The sequence below is a fragment of the Trachymyrmex cornetzi genome, unplaced genomic scaffold (genome assembly GCF_001594075.2).
Source record: "Trachymyrmex cornetzi isolate Tcor2-1 unplaced genomic scaffold, Tcor1.1 scaffold647, whole genome shotgun sequence".
Classification (NCBI taxonomy): Eukaryota; Metazoa; Arthropoda; class Insecta; order Hymenoptera; family Formicidae; genus Trachymyrmex; species Trachymyrmex cornetzi.
Window position 1 is genome coordinate 22263 of NW_017299967.1, and position 13510 is coordinate 35772.

Sequence of the window (13510 nt, forward strand, 5' to 3'; positions counted from 1 at the left end):
AATTACTTGGAAGACTTTACTGTATATATATTGAAGAGCAAAAAGAAAGTTAAAAAATTATTTTTTTGCTTTTCAATGTATGTACAGTAAAGTCTTCTAAGTAATTTTTAAATAAAGTAATTTATTACCCACAATAAATTCCCAAACTTAGGCATCATTTTAGAGCCTCAAGGGTGGCGTTACCACTTACCCCGGATCTACAATAAGTGTTTTAAGCCTTAAGCCATAAGAAATTGACCAATTACAGTCGAATCCGAGGAAAATAAGCGACTGTGATTCGCCCATTTCGTATGGCTTAAGGCTTAAAACACTTATTGTAGATCCGGGGTAAGGGGTAACGCCACCCTTGAGGCTCTAAAATGATACCTAAGTTTGGGAATTTATTGTGGGTAAATAAATGACTTTATTTAAAAATTACTTGGAAGACTTTACTGTATATATATTGAAGAGCAAAAAGAAAGTTAAAAAATTATTTTTTTTGCTCTTCAATGTATGTACAGTAAAGTCTTCCAAGTAATTTTTATATAAAATTATTTATTTACCCACAATAAATTCCAAAACTTAGATACCATTTTAGAGCCTCAAGGGTGGCGTTACCCCTTAAAGATAAAAATTATAGACGGTTCGGCTTATATCAGGTCACCTTCAGTATATAAATAATATAAAAATAGTTCACAGTCTCATAAAATTAAAAGAATTGAAATAAATAAAAGATCAATGATTCTTAGTCATGAAATTAAAAGAATAAATTAACAATAAATTTTTACTCGAATTACAATCTACGCTTGTGCATGTTGTCGAAAAATTCTTTCTTCTATTCGTCTTAATGAGAGACTTTTATATTGAAACGTTATGGGAAACGCCAATTATTGTAAAATTTTTTTAACATGATCGGTTTATTTAGATCCAGTAAGAACAAAACCAATCATATTAAAGAATTTTATAACAATTGAAAAGTCTTTTCTGTTGGACGTAGCCAATTAAAAAGATATAGTTAGAACTAAGTATTCATCATATTTTCTACGATTTTTTTCCAGTTTTCATATTTTTTACTTTTGTAACCTAAAGATTTTCGCCTATCCCACCATACAATCCCACCTTACAATGAGACTCGACTGTACGACTTCATTTTGAATATAATAAAATGAAGAACATTGATAGATAACAACATAATTCATACAAAATCGAAAATTCAATCCGATCTTCTTTATGAAAAAAACGCTGATATCAATTTGCTAGACTTAATATCAATACTAATCAATTTCTTTCCGTTCTAAGAAAATCGTTATCTGATCTTCAAATTAAAAAAAATCAAAGCTGTCTTTTCTCTAGTCTTCTGGACTGTCTGAACTTTTTCAAGGCATAAATATGTATGATATTCGACGTTGCGTGTATATGTATGTGTTTATAGGTCTGTTCTTTTTGGCTGAACTTTTGCACTAGTTCATCTTTCTTCCTTTTCTCTCCAGTAGGAAAGAAGAGGAAAAAAAATGAACTAGTGAAAAAGTTCAGCCAAAAAGAACAGGCTTATGTGTAATATGTGCATTGTAATCGTTACCCTATATCGCATATCATCTCTTTTATATAAATCGTGCAAAGGCTAACCATCGTATGATCGCGTAATATAGCCATTTTGATATAAAGTGTATCGGCGATGCGCGATGTTATAGTGAACTAAAGCCGACAACAATAATATTACATTATTATTGATGTAATATTTACATAATATGATTAACAGTTGATATTATTTGCTGTTAAAATATTGAAAATTTTGTTGTGAATAGATTTGCAATATGCATATGTATGTAAATATATTCAATTAGTGATGCCTAAATCTATCAATTATGTGTTAGTATATAGAAACTTATGTGTTAGAAACGCATTCATTATGCGGGATACGGAAAATAGCTAATGAAAATGTTCTACTTAAATCTACAAGAACAAAATGATTAACTAAATAAAAATATAAAAAATGTAACTGTAATATTACTAAAGGCGTGACTAAAATGAAATTTCTCTGCGGGATCGAACCGTTATAAAAACAATTGATCGATCCTGTGATACGCCTGTTTCCTACTTCGCAAAAATCGAAAAAATTGGCATCTACGCGCGGCATTTTGCTTCATTCTATCGATATAATTGTACTCGCGGTGGAAAAATTTATTATTAATTTATACTCTTAATCTTATGCGAACTATTTTTATATTACTTATACTGTAACTAAAGATGGCCTGATATAGGCCGAAAAGTCTATAATTTGTATCTTTAACGTAAGAATTTTTTAATATATGATATTCGCAAAAAACATCCTGCACGTGGCTGAATGCTCTTTGTATTTTATGTTTGTAATATAAAGTCACCATTATTCATGTATCAATTAACTTTTTTATGTCTTGAAAAAGTCCAGACAGTCCTGAAGTCTAGAGAAAAGATATCTTTATATTGATTTTTTTAATTTGAGGATTAGATAACGATTTCCTTAGAACGGAAAAAAATTGATATTAGGTCTAGCAAATTGATATCAACGTTTTTTTCATGAAGAAGATCAGATTTTCGACTTTGTATGAATTATATTGTTATCCATCAATAAAATTCTTCATTTTACTATGTCCAAAATGAAGTCGTACAGTCGAGTCTCATTGTAAGGTGGGATTGTATAGTGGGATAGGCGAAAACCTTTAGGTTACAAAAGTAAAAAATATGAGAACTGGAAAAAAATTGTAGAAAATATGGTGAATACTTAGTTCTAACTATAACTTTTTAATTGGCTACGTCCAACAGAAAAAAATTCCAATTGTTATAAAATTCTTTAATATGATTGATTTTGTTCTTACTGGATCTAAATAAACCGATCATGTTAAAAAAATTTTACAATAATTGGCGTTTCTCACAACGTTTCAATATAAAAGTCCTTCATTAAGACGAATAGAAGAAAGAATTTTTCGACAACATACAACACAAGCGTAGATTGTAATTCGAGCAAAAATTTATTGTTAATTTATTCTTTTAATCTCATGACTAAAAATCATTGATCTTTTATTTATTTCAATTCTTTTAATCTTATGACTGCGAACTATTTTTATATTATTTATATTGTATACTAAAGGTGGCCTGATATAGGCCGAAACCCTTGAGGCTCTAAACCGATACCTAAGTTTGGGAATTTATTAAGGGTATCTTTAGTATACAATATAAATAATATAAAAATAGTTCGCATAAGATTAAGAGTATAAATTATAATAATAAATTTTTCCACCGAGTACAACCATTATATCGATAGAATGCCGCGTGTAGATGCCAATTTTTTTCGATTTTGGCGAAGGAAGCAGGCATAATCATAGGATCGATCGATTTTTTTTATAACACGGTTCGATCCCGCAGAGAAATTTCATTTTAGTCACGCTTTTAGTAATATTACAGTTACATTTTTTATATTTTTAATTAGTTAATCATTTTGTTCTTGTAGATTTAAGTAGAATTTTTATTAGTTATTTTCCGTATCTCGTATAATGTAAATACGTTTTTAACACATAAGTTTCTATATACCAACATGATAGATAGATTTGGGCATCACTAATTGAATATATTGCATACATATGCATATTGCAAATCTATTCAGAACAAAATTTTGGATTTTTTAACAGCAAATAACGTCAACTATTAATCATATTATGTAAATATTACATCAATAATAATGTAATATAATAGTTGTCGGCTTTAGTTCACTGTAACATCGCGCATCGCCGACACACTTTATATCAAGATGGCTATATTACGCGATCATACGATGGTTAGCCTTTGCACGATTTATATAAAAGAGATGATATGCGATATAGAGCAACGATTACAATGCACATATTACACATAAACACATACATATACACACAACGTCGTATAGCATACATAATTATGCACATGAAATACAAAAATATAACATATATATGTATGCATACATATATGTATATGTTACGGGCAAAGTCCGCAAATGGGCAATGTCGAGATTGCCCGTAACATATACATATGTATGTATATACATATATATATATATATATATAGATGTATTTATGTATGTATATGTATATATAAAGTTATACTTAAATTTTTTAATATAATTTTATATAAATATATAAGTAATAACATGCAAATACAATATGCATAATTATGTATGTTACATAAAGGATGGATTAATTAATCGACGACGCGACCGTAGTGTTTTCGAATAAAGATTTTTTATACTGCTATACAGATATAAGAAAGCAAGAAAAAGAATCATCTAGCAACAAAAAAAAACATAATGTGTTCATTACATTTATAGGTAACAGTATTCGTTTGTATGGATATTTTTTACGATAGAAAAACGGAAGATGAACGCGAAAGTGAGAGCCTTTCGAGAAAATACACACACCAAACTCTTTACACACTTAACACATTATACAATAGTTATTGTACACAACGGACATACACACGACACGCAAACGGATACAGTTAAATAGGAACTAAATATTATTTGACGACATGGAATATTTTTAATTGCACGTTTAATATATATATTTATAAGTACATATGAAATATAGTAATACAGTTTGCAACGTAGTAATGCAGTTCGGAACACGGGCGACCATAATAGTTTCCCGACGGCGCGGGCGGAGAAACATATACATTATTAAAGACCGCGAGAGAGATTCTTAAAAAAAATTATAATATATTTATACTGTATATACACATACAAATTATTTCGGAAATCAGGGTACAACCGGAAAGAAATAATTCCTTGTATGAAAGAAGAGGTAAATAAATTAGATTATGGCTAATCAAGTGCACGCATGTTTAACAAATATTCAAATTCGATTTTTTCAGAAACAGAACTCTGTACGAAAAAATTTTATTTTATAGTTTCGACTATTTATATATAAGAAATTATCTTCTTTCCGGTTATACGATTTCCGAAACACTGCATACATGTATGTACATATATTTTTTTTTCAATCAGAATATCAAAATGCATCTGTCTACACTGAATTCTGATTTAAAATATATACATTTCTCTACTTTTTATATTTCGAACGTCGCTTCATGTCGCTTATCTCGCGAAAAACTCGAAGAATAATGAGATTAATGATGAGACTTTCCTGCAAAAAAAAATTGTGCAAAGACAATTTCCTTGTGTCATTAATATGACGAATCATAAATGGAAAGTGAATTCTCTAAAGTCTCTTTGAATTCTCTTTTTAATGAATGACTCCAGGCGCGAATATTTTTTTTCAACCCGACTTCTCGCGATTCAAGAACGATTCTTCGCTGACAGCACTATAGTTTATAAGATTAACGAAAGGAAACTCGATGATGTACCTCGCAGCAAATTCCGTTCTCGACGGAGACGGAAGCCTTCTCTCGCGTGAATCCTTGCTTTATCGTATTTTTTGCTTGCACGTGTATCCGACCTGTGAGTTCTCTGAAACGTGCCAAATAATATGAATTTAGTGTTTATAATAGACTGAAGTCGGCTGTTCAGCCGTAGTTATATTTAGTGCAAATAATTAATTGGGTTGACATTACATCGGAAGTCGATGACCTTAAATTAAAAGAATAACTTCAAATTTTCCTTATATTGTTTTTTTTAATTAACTACAGCTTTCTAGGTCTTCTCTCGGCAAAGATCTCTATTGAAAATTGCTTAAAGAGAAAGGAAAAGCAGATTGAGAAAAAGTCGCGCAATTAATAAATCGCGATGTTCTGTTTTTTTCTCTCCTCTGTAATCTTTTTATCTTTCTCTTGTCTCAAAGAATTTTTCTCGAACCATTTTTCATTCTCTTTGATGTGTTCGAGACGACAATTCAGAAATTAAATTAACTATAGAAATTTCGCAAAAAGCGAAGAGATCATATTCTTTTTTCATTTTTATACATAAAGTGAAGTGATTGTATATAGAAATTATGAAGTAATTTTTTAGAAGTAGAAATAGTTAATTTTAAAATTAACTAAATTAGACGTAGATTAAACGTGCTTAGATTAGATAAGTAATTAGGTTTATATAAACATGCTATAAAATGCAAGATCTCTTTTAATTGTCGTCTCGAACTCACGATTCTTTTTCACATAAAAATATGGTATGTTTATAAATTTCGAGCAAATTGTGTTTCGTTAATGTCATAAATGACGTAGCAAATGATGTAGCAGAAAATGTAAGCTGTCGGCACGCTTTGCAAATTAATTAATTTTGTATTGGCCATTAAACATTGTGCGAAAGGAAAAAATATCGTAACTTTCGCCAACAAAATAGATTACAGTAATATCCTTTTCTTTTGCAAAGTATCTAATTTATATCTTCATCTAGCTAAGTTTCGTTATTACACATTGTTTTTTTTTGTACATGAATAAGAAGTAATTAAGGACAGCATTGTTTCTGCTACTCTATAAATTCATAATCGTACAAATTGCTCGCAGTCAGATTTTTCGAAACCTATATCTCGCGTCCATCCTGAAGAGTACACACGTACCTGCTAGTTACACTTTAGAAATTTAAAATTAATAATAATAGTTACAATAAAGCTCTAAAGAATAGTTTTTTGTAATCGACTTGTGTCGGTCTAGCTTTAACTTATAATTAAACAAAACAAGGGGTCAAGCATTATTATTAAAAACGATAAATTTGGCAACACGAGCCTATCTCCTTGCCACATAAACTTTCGAAAAATTCTCTTTTGTCAACACACGATACTTTGTGAGGTCAGAAATTTATGTTTTCTTTCTTCACTTTCATCATATCCTTGTTTTCTTCATACCAGAGTGAGGAGAGAGGCTCGATATGTCTATATTTCACGAGCTATATATGTGTTATACAGGATATTTCATTTCGTATTTAAAGGATATCTCCCGACGATTGTAGATCGCAAGAAGAGGAGTTTAATTTCGAAAACGTAATAAAAATTTTTTTATATTGATACTACTTAATATGATTTGTTTTTCTAATTTTTTAAAGTTTTCGAATATACACTCCGAAATAGATCCGAAATGAAATATTTTGTACATGTATGTATTGCCTACTCTTCGTCGGGGCTCTCCATAGCTATTATTCGTTGCAAACGGTTCATATCCCGAGTTTTTACTAAACTTCAATCGATAATGTTTAAGAAATGAAATAGTAGCTTGAAGGCACAGATTCCTAAGATGTGACCGATATTTAAATTTGCCAATTACAGTTAAATAATACGTACCTAGGTACCCCCCACGTGTACCTAACGATTGTTTACACAGAATTTTATATATGTATGAAAAAAAAAGCTCGCTGTAACATAGTTTAGATAACATATTACATTTGTATATCCTTGAAGTTTAAGCTAAACTGCGGAAATGACAAAGAAAGTAATAATGAAAATAAGAGTCTTGACAGGAGTAGGACAGAGAGTGAGAATTAAAACTTTAAAGTATATTTTATGTAACTTAGATTTTTTATGAAAAGAGCAGAAAAAGATATTTTTTATTTATCCTCTTTATTTTTATATACAACGTCGCTATTATACCGAAAATAATCTCTCGTCCTATATAATAATGATTAATCGGACGAGAGATTTGTAATGGCGATCGAAGTAGATACTGTTACGCGAGTTGATAAAGTACTTCTGGCGCAATAGCAGAGAGGTGAATAAGAAATTTATCAGATTATATAACTAAGTTTACATAAAAGAAAATAGAAAAAATCGTAATAGACGTTAATTATAATTGTACGCATATAATTATGTATATGTACATAATTATACGTGTGTGTACATAATTATATGTGTATAAAATTATATATATATAAAATCACATACAGAAATGCATATTAACATTAAATTGCGATATATATATTATATACAGATAGAATCTCTTATTTTTGCAAGGAAATCAGTTTCAGAAAAAGAAAAAAATGATGACAAGAAGTGTTCGTTGATCATCATAACGAAGAAGGACGCACTGTCTTTTCGCTTAATGTTCACGTTTTTGTATTTTTTCGTGACAGCGTGTTTCTTCGTCGCGACGATGAACGAACATTACAGAACTAGCTACTTTAACAGGGAGATCGCTTCGTCCGTGCTTCGCTCTCAATACTTCCAAAAAATTGGTGCTTCGGTTTTTTGAGCGAGACAGGATTGTAACCAAATTATTCAATATTATTGCGCACACATTTTACAATTTTAGAATTACATTTTTATACAGTGATGATTTTTGTGATTTCGTTAGCTAATCGATTATGAATTATTACTTAGAGAACTTACTTGTAGAATGAGAAATTTGAAAATACGATAAAGAAAAGTAGGGAAATTTCGAAGTGTTTCTTTTGTATCAGTTTTAAGTTCGACTATATTGCATATATATATTATTTTGGAACTGTCGACCCTGTATTATTAACGATATTATTTGCGAATATTGTTTCACGATTGCGTGCGTGTTTAGAGTATCATGCGGAGAGAGACGAAGCAACGATGCACTCCGAGTTCATTGTACCTCGAAGATTGTTGAATTATATACAAATAAAGAAAAACCGACAAAGACGAGCTTCTCAATGACGATTTCCTATTTCGATTGAAATTCCCTTCCATTCCTAATGGGACCGTCACTGAGTCGCTACGGGCAGCCTAAAAATAAACTTCGTACAATTATAATACCTACATGTATAGCTATTTATATACTATAATGAAGCGGAGTCAAGGTACATTTACAAACTATAAGATTATATATATATATACAATATATATATATATTGTACAATAGATGAAATGAAACAGAGTAATATTTATACCAGAGGTTAATAACATGAAAAGAATTACTTTAGGAATAATATTTATACTTCTATATATTTACTATTTACATATATGTGTATATAATGTATATGTATAAACACATATATGTATATATACACATAAAATAGCTTTAAAATGAGCAATTTATAATTGCCTCCTCTTTTTTATACGAGAATCGTATGTAAAAAGAACTTGTCTGTATATTTCTGTCTGTCTTCTTTTTTGTTAATTTCGAAAAGTATCGGGGATGAAATGTAATTCTTTTTGTGTTGTACTTAATATATCCAAAAGGAGGCTCGTCCTTCCATCATCCGGCAAATCAGGAAGGATGATTATAAACATGATTGAGTAAAGATTGAAAAGTTTCAATTGACTAACAAAAAATAGACTGCCGATGGTTGGACGAACTCATCGATTAAATCCTTTGACATTGTATGACAGCTAAATTGTTAGTTAAATGGCAAACTTGCAATGAGAGCAATATTTGCGCTGCATATGCAGATTTTGTTACTAGAAATGTAATGAGTAACGATAATGTTTATTTTTCATTCTTAAGAAAAGGGTCAGACAAGTTCCTTGACATTTATATTTTGAATTACTTTATGAATATAATATAACAATTAATTTTATCGTGTACTTCTTTTCTCCTTTTCGTCGTACCTATCCTTCTTCCTAAAACCGTTTATTCAATCATATCAACCATCGAAACGTTACGAAAAACTGTTTCAAAAGAAAATATATGGGATAAACCTCGGGTTAATCAAACTTGAGATTTGCTAAAAATAAAATTTCATTTCGTAAAGTAATATAAAATATATTTTATTTACTATAGATTATAACTTACAATTCCTAAAAAGCAATATTGCGAAAAGAATGATCTCACTCTATTGCCAAATACAACTTGGAGAAGCGATATGCATGTTTAAAAAAGATAATAATAAGTGAGACTAACGATATATGAATAAAACTTTTGGGAAGGACTTGCGAAGAGATAACTGGCTATGTATCAAAACCTTCCTCTTGAGCTATGCAGATAATAGAGGAGATTTTTACTGCTTTCGATGGGTAGACGATTCATTGTGCTGTTATTTATGATGCACATAGATCGACTCCTACTCTCCAGATTTGGTCCATCGAATCTAGGAAGATCTTCCTCTTAAAAAAATATGAGTAAGTGGAAATTTCCAATATATATATTAATAGATGGTCGAAATTAAAACTTGGTGCTTAATAATGTACTTCTCTATGTGAATTTTAAATACATATTTTTCGGTTCTAAAAACTACATTGTCAAATTTAAAATGTATCTTTAAAGATTTCAAGTTAATAACTAAATTAAAATCTTCGGTAGATCGATATCTCTAAACATTTTTGAAAATGATACAACTCAAAACTTTAAGTTTCCAGAAAAGGAGAAAAATTATTTTTAACTTGACAAAAAATTATTGACTAATCAAATAATATCTACAGAAAATGTATTGTTATCATTATTATTAAATATCATTTTTTATCGTTTTTATTTTATAACCTTTAAAAAATTACCCTCTTTGAGCTGTGATAATTTTGATAATTTTTTAAAAGTTAATTGACAGTTTGCTTTTGACTTATGGGATAATGTTTACGTATATTATTTATATTAATAATATTACTTTGTAATAACTCGTTTGTAATAACTAAAAAAATTATGTTGTTTTTAGTTGTGTCACTTTTGAAGTAAGAGAGCGATAGTTCGTATAATCTGTAAAGTACCAAAATGGAACATATAGCACACACAGAATTAATTAAACTTTCAGTGTACACTGGATTAATTTAAAGTGACAATTATTAAAATGAGACAACTTATTATTCGTCGCACTAATTGTAAGTTCCATTATGTGACATTCGCGCTACACCCTCTACAGATCGCACTGTGTTTCATTATATCGAATCTGCATGGCAAACGTGCTTACATTGACACATTACGTTAAACAACAAAAATCGAAACGCCAGTGTTCACCTCACCTCGTTCGCCATCGCATCCGCGTTGCGTTGCATTAGATAGGTACACGCGAGTTGCATTCGCATCACGTTTTCCGTTACGTCGGCATTCCGCTTCACAGCTTATGCCGCGCATTGGATTACGTTGGGGCTGCATTACATGCCAGTAGTCATATTCACGTTACACTGACGTTAATTCGCGTTCTTATCAATCAACAATTTAATGCGAGCACGAGGTTGCGTCGGGTGTAAACTTCTTGCGTAGACGTTTGTGCAATATCGTACACGAGCGAAAAATGTTTGGTATTTGTGACTATAATTGCATAATAAAATAATTATGGTTAAGAGCCCCATTTTATAGTTATTATATGGAAAGAACGATTTGTTGAAGCATCTAAAAATTTAGCTAGGCACACATCCGGAAATAATTTTGTTAAACTATCAAAATATTAGTAATCTCAAACATAAAAGAATTATTTACTGTCAAAATATTAGTAAACTTAAACATAAAGAGTAATGTTAAAAAATTTCAACGTTCTGTTAATTAGTTGATCGTCCTATATAATTATTTTGATGGCCTAACAAAATTATTTTCAAATCTGTATCTAGCAAAATTTTTAGAGACTTCTGCAAGGACTATTAATCTTTCTATTTGCGAGTATATCACATTTCGTATACGTTCCACTTTTCTTTTAACAACTGCAAACTGCCGTCAAATTTGTTTATGCCGCGTGATTATACGTTATGTCCGTTGTACAGCGAACGATGCAAAAATTATGCTATAATCAGTATGATAATTCAATTGTCGTCATTGTCGTAGAGAATACAATAACATGGCACAGAAAAAGTTTAGTTCATCGAGATGTTTAATTATCTGTCGCCGATCGTGAATACTTCCGCTTGAACATTTCACTGCACTGTAATTATGACCCACTATTTGCGAATATGTTTTACTATCTAAATAGAAACGTACGCCCTCATAAAATCTAAACTTTATGAAACTCTTGATTTTGCGCCAAGAATTATTGAACGTGTCATTAGAAGAATTAAATGCCAGCGGGGATTTAATATTTGCTTTTATTAAAAGTGATCATTTAATTTAGCAAGTGCTATAGCAAATCGATATAGAAATATGATTTACACAAATGCGTAAGTACTATATAATTGTTAATACTTTCATAATAGAAGACAATCTTATACATGTGTATATAAAATTTTGTGGGAAAAGGGTTATTTGATACATTAATAATAATTTTGACATATACATAACGTAGCCTTTTATTTTAATTTTTTATTATTTGTAATTAGTAACGAGAATTAATGGAAAAATGCTATCACAATGTATATAAGTACCTTTTGTCGATAGGCTTTACACACGATTTATCGGTGCTTAATTAACGCGACCGTTTAATGGATTAAAAACGTTGTGTCATATAGAACAAATGCTGCCTTATATTTGAATATTCTATCTCTCATACACACACACACACATACAATGATGTATTGTGTTATATTATACACACATATAATGGATATTCATTACATTTTATAAATTAATTCTACATTGTGACATCATATGTTGACGTGAAATTTAATAAAGCGGCTAAAATTACATTATTATGCTTCGGGTTATATGCAAATGATCATTTATGGGAGAGACATAGAATTATAAAAGATAATATATTAAAAAGTTAAAAGATTAAACGAAGAGAATGTTTAAAAAACATTCTCTTGCGTTAATTTCTGCTAATTTAAGACAGTAAAAAGATTCGAATGAAGTTAATTTGTTAAATTACTCGCTAAAAATATTCTTCCACTGTCAGTAATTTATCTATCGCTATCATTTCAAAGCATGAATGATCATTCGAGCATCGTAACATGAAAAATGTATACTGATAACACAGTAACATTATTTACGCTGGTACTAAGAGCTTCTTACACACTTGCACTATTCATCGGTTGATGGAAATGAATATCATTGGCGCCATTGATATTTCCGCGAAATGTAGACTTTCGAATGGTGCAATCATTTAACTCGGGAATGACGTTCATTGCATTCGACACACGTGTCGAGATGCGCACACATATATTGCACCACACACGGATATATCAAGTTTGTTTGCATCATTTCGCACGTGATTCCGCCTATGCTGGTTTCAAATGTAATCATACGAACGTATATAGAACGATAAACATCGCTTTGTTTAGCGGATTTATTACGAATAATGAGAAGAATTCTCACGTCTATGTGAGCAGAATGGCAAACTTCCCTATCACAACATGAATGATATATTTCTACAACAACATATCGATTTTTTCAAAAATGTTCGAACGAACAACAGCTTCTGAAACTTTAATATTTATATTTTTAAATGTTAATATATAAATAGTTAATAAAATTCTCTGTTTTACTTAAATTGAGATACATTTTTTAATCAAATCTTTCGTTAATTATTTTATTTACTATTCAAAATATTTAGATGCAAACTTTGAATTGAAAAGATTAGACGATTGATGAAATTGTTTTTAAAAAGAATTCAAAAATTGAGAAAAAGAATAAAAAGAGCAATTAAGAACAGATTTTAAAAATACTGTACAGTGCACATGTCTTGTATATAAATATTTACAAAAATATAATAGTAGCTACTTGATTAGTGAAATAACTTAGTATCTCGTAGATATTTGCGGCGATATTTATGGCTTGAAATAGTATATGTCAAAAGCCAAAGTGAAGAGTCGATGCCAATGATTAT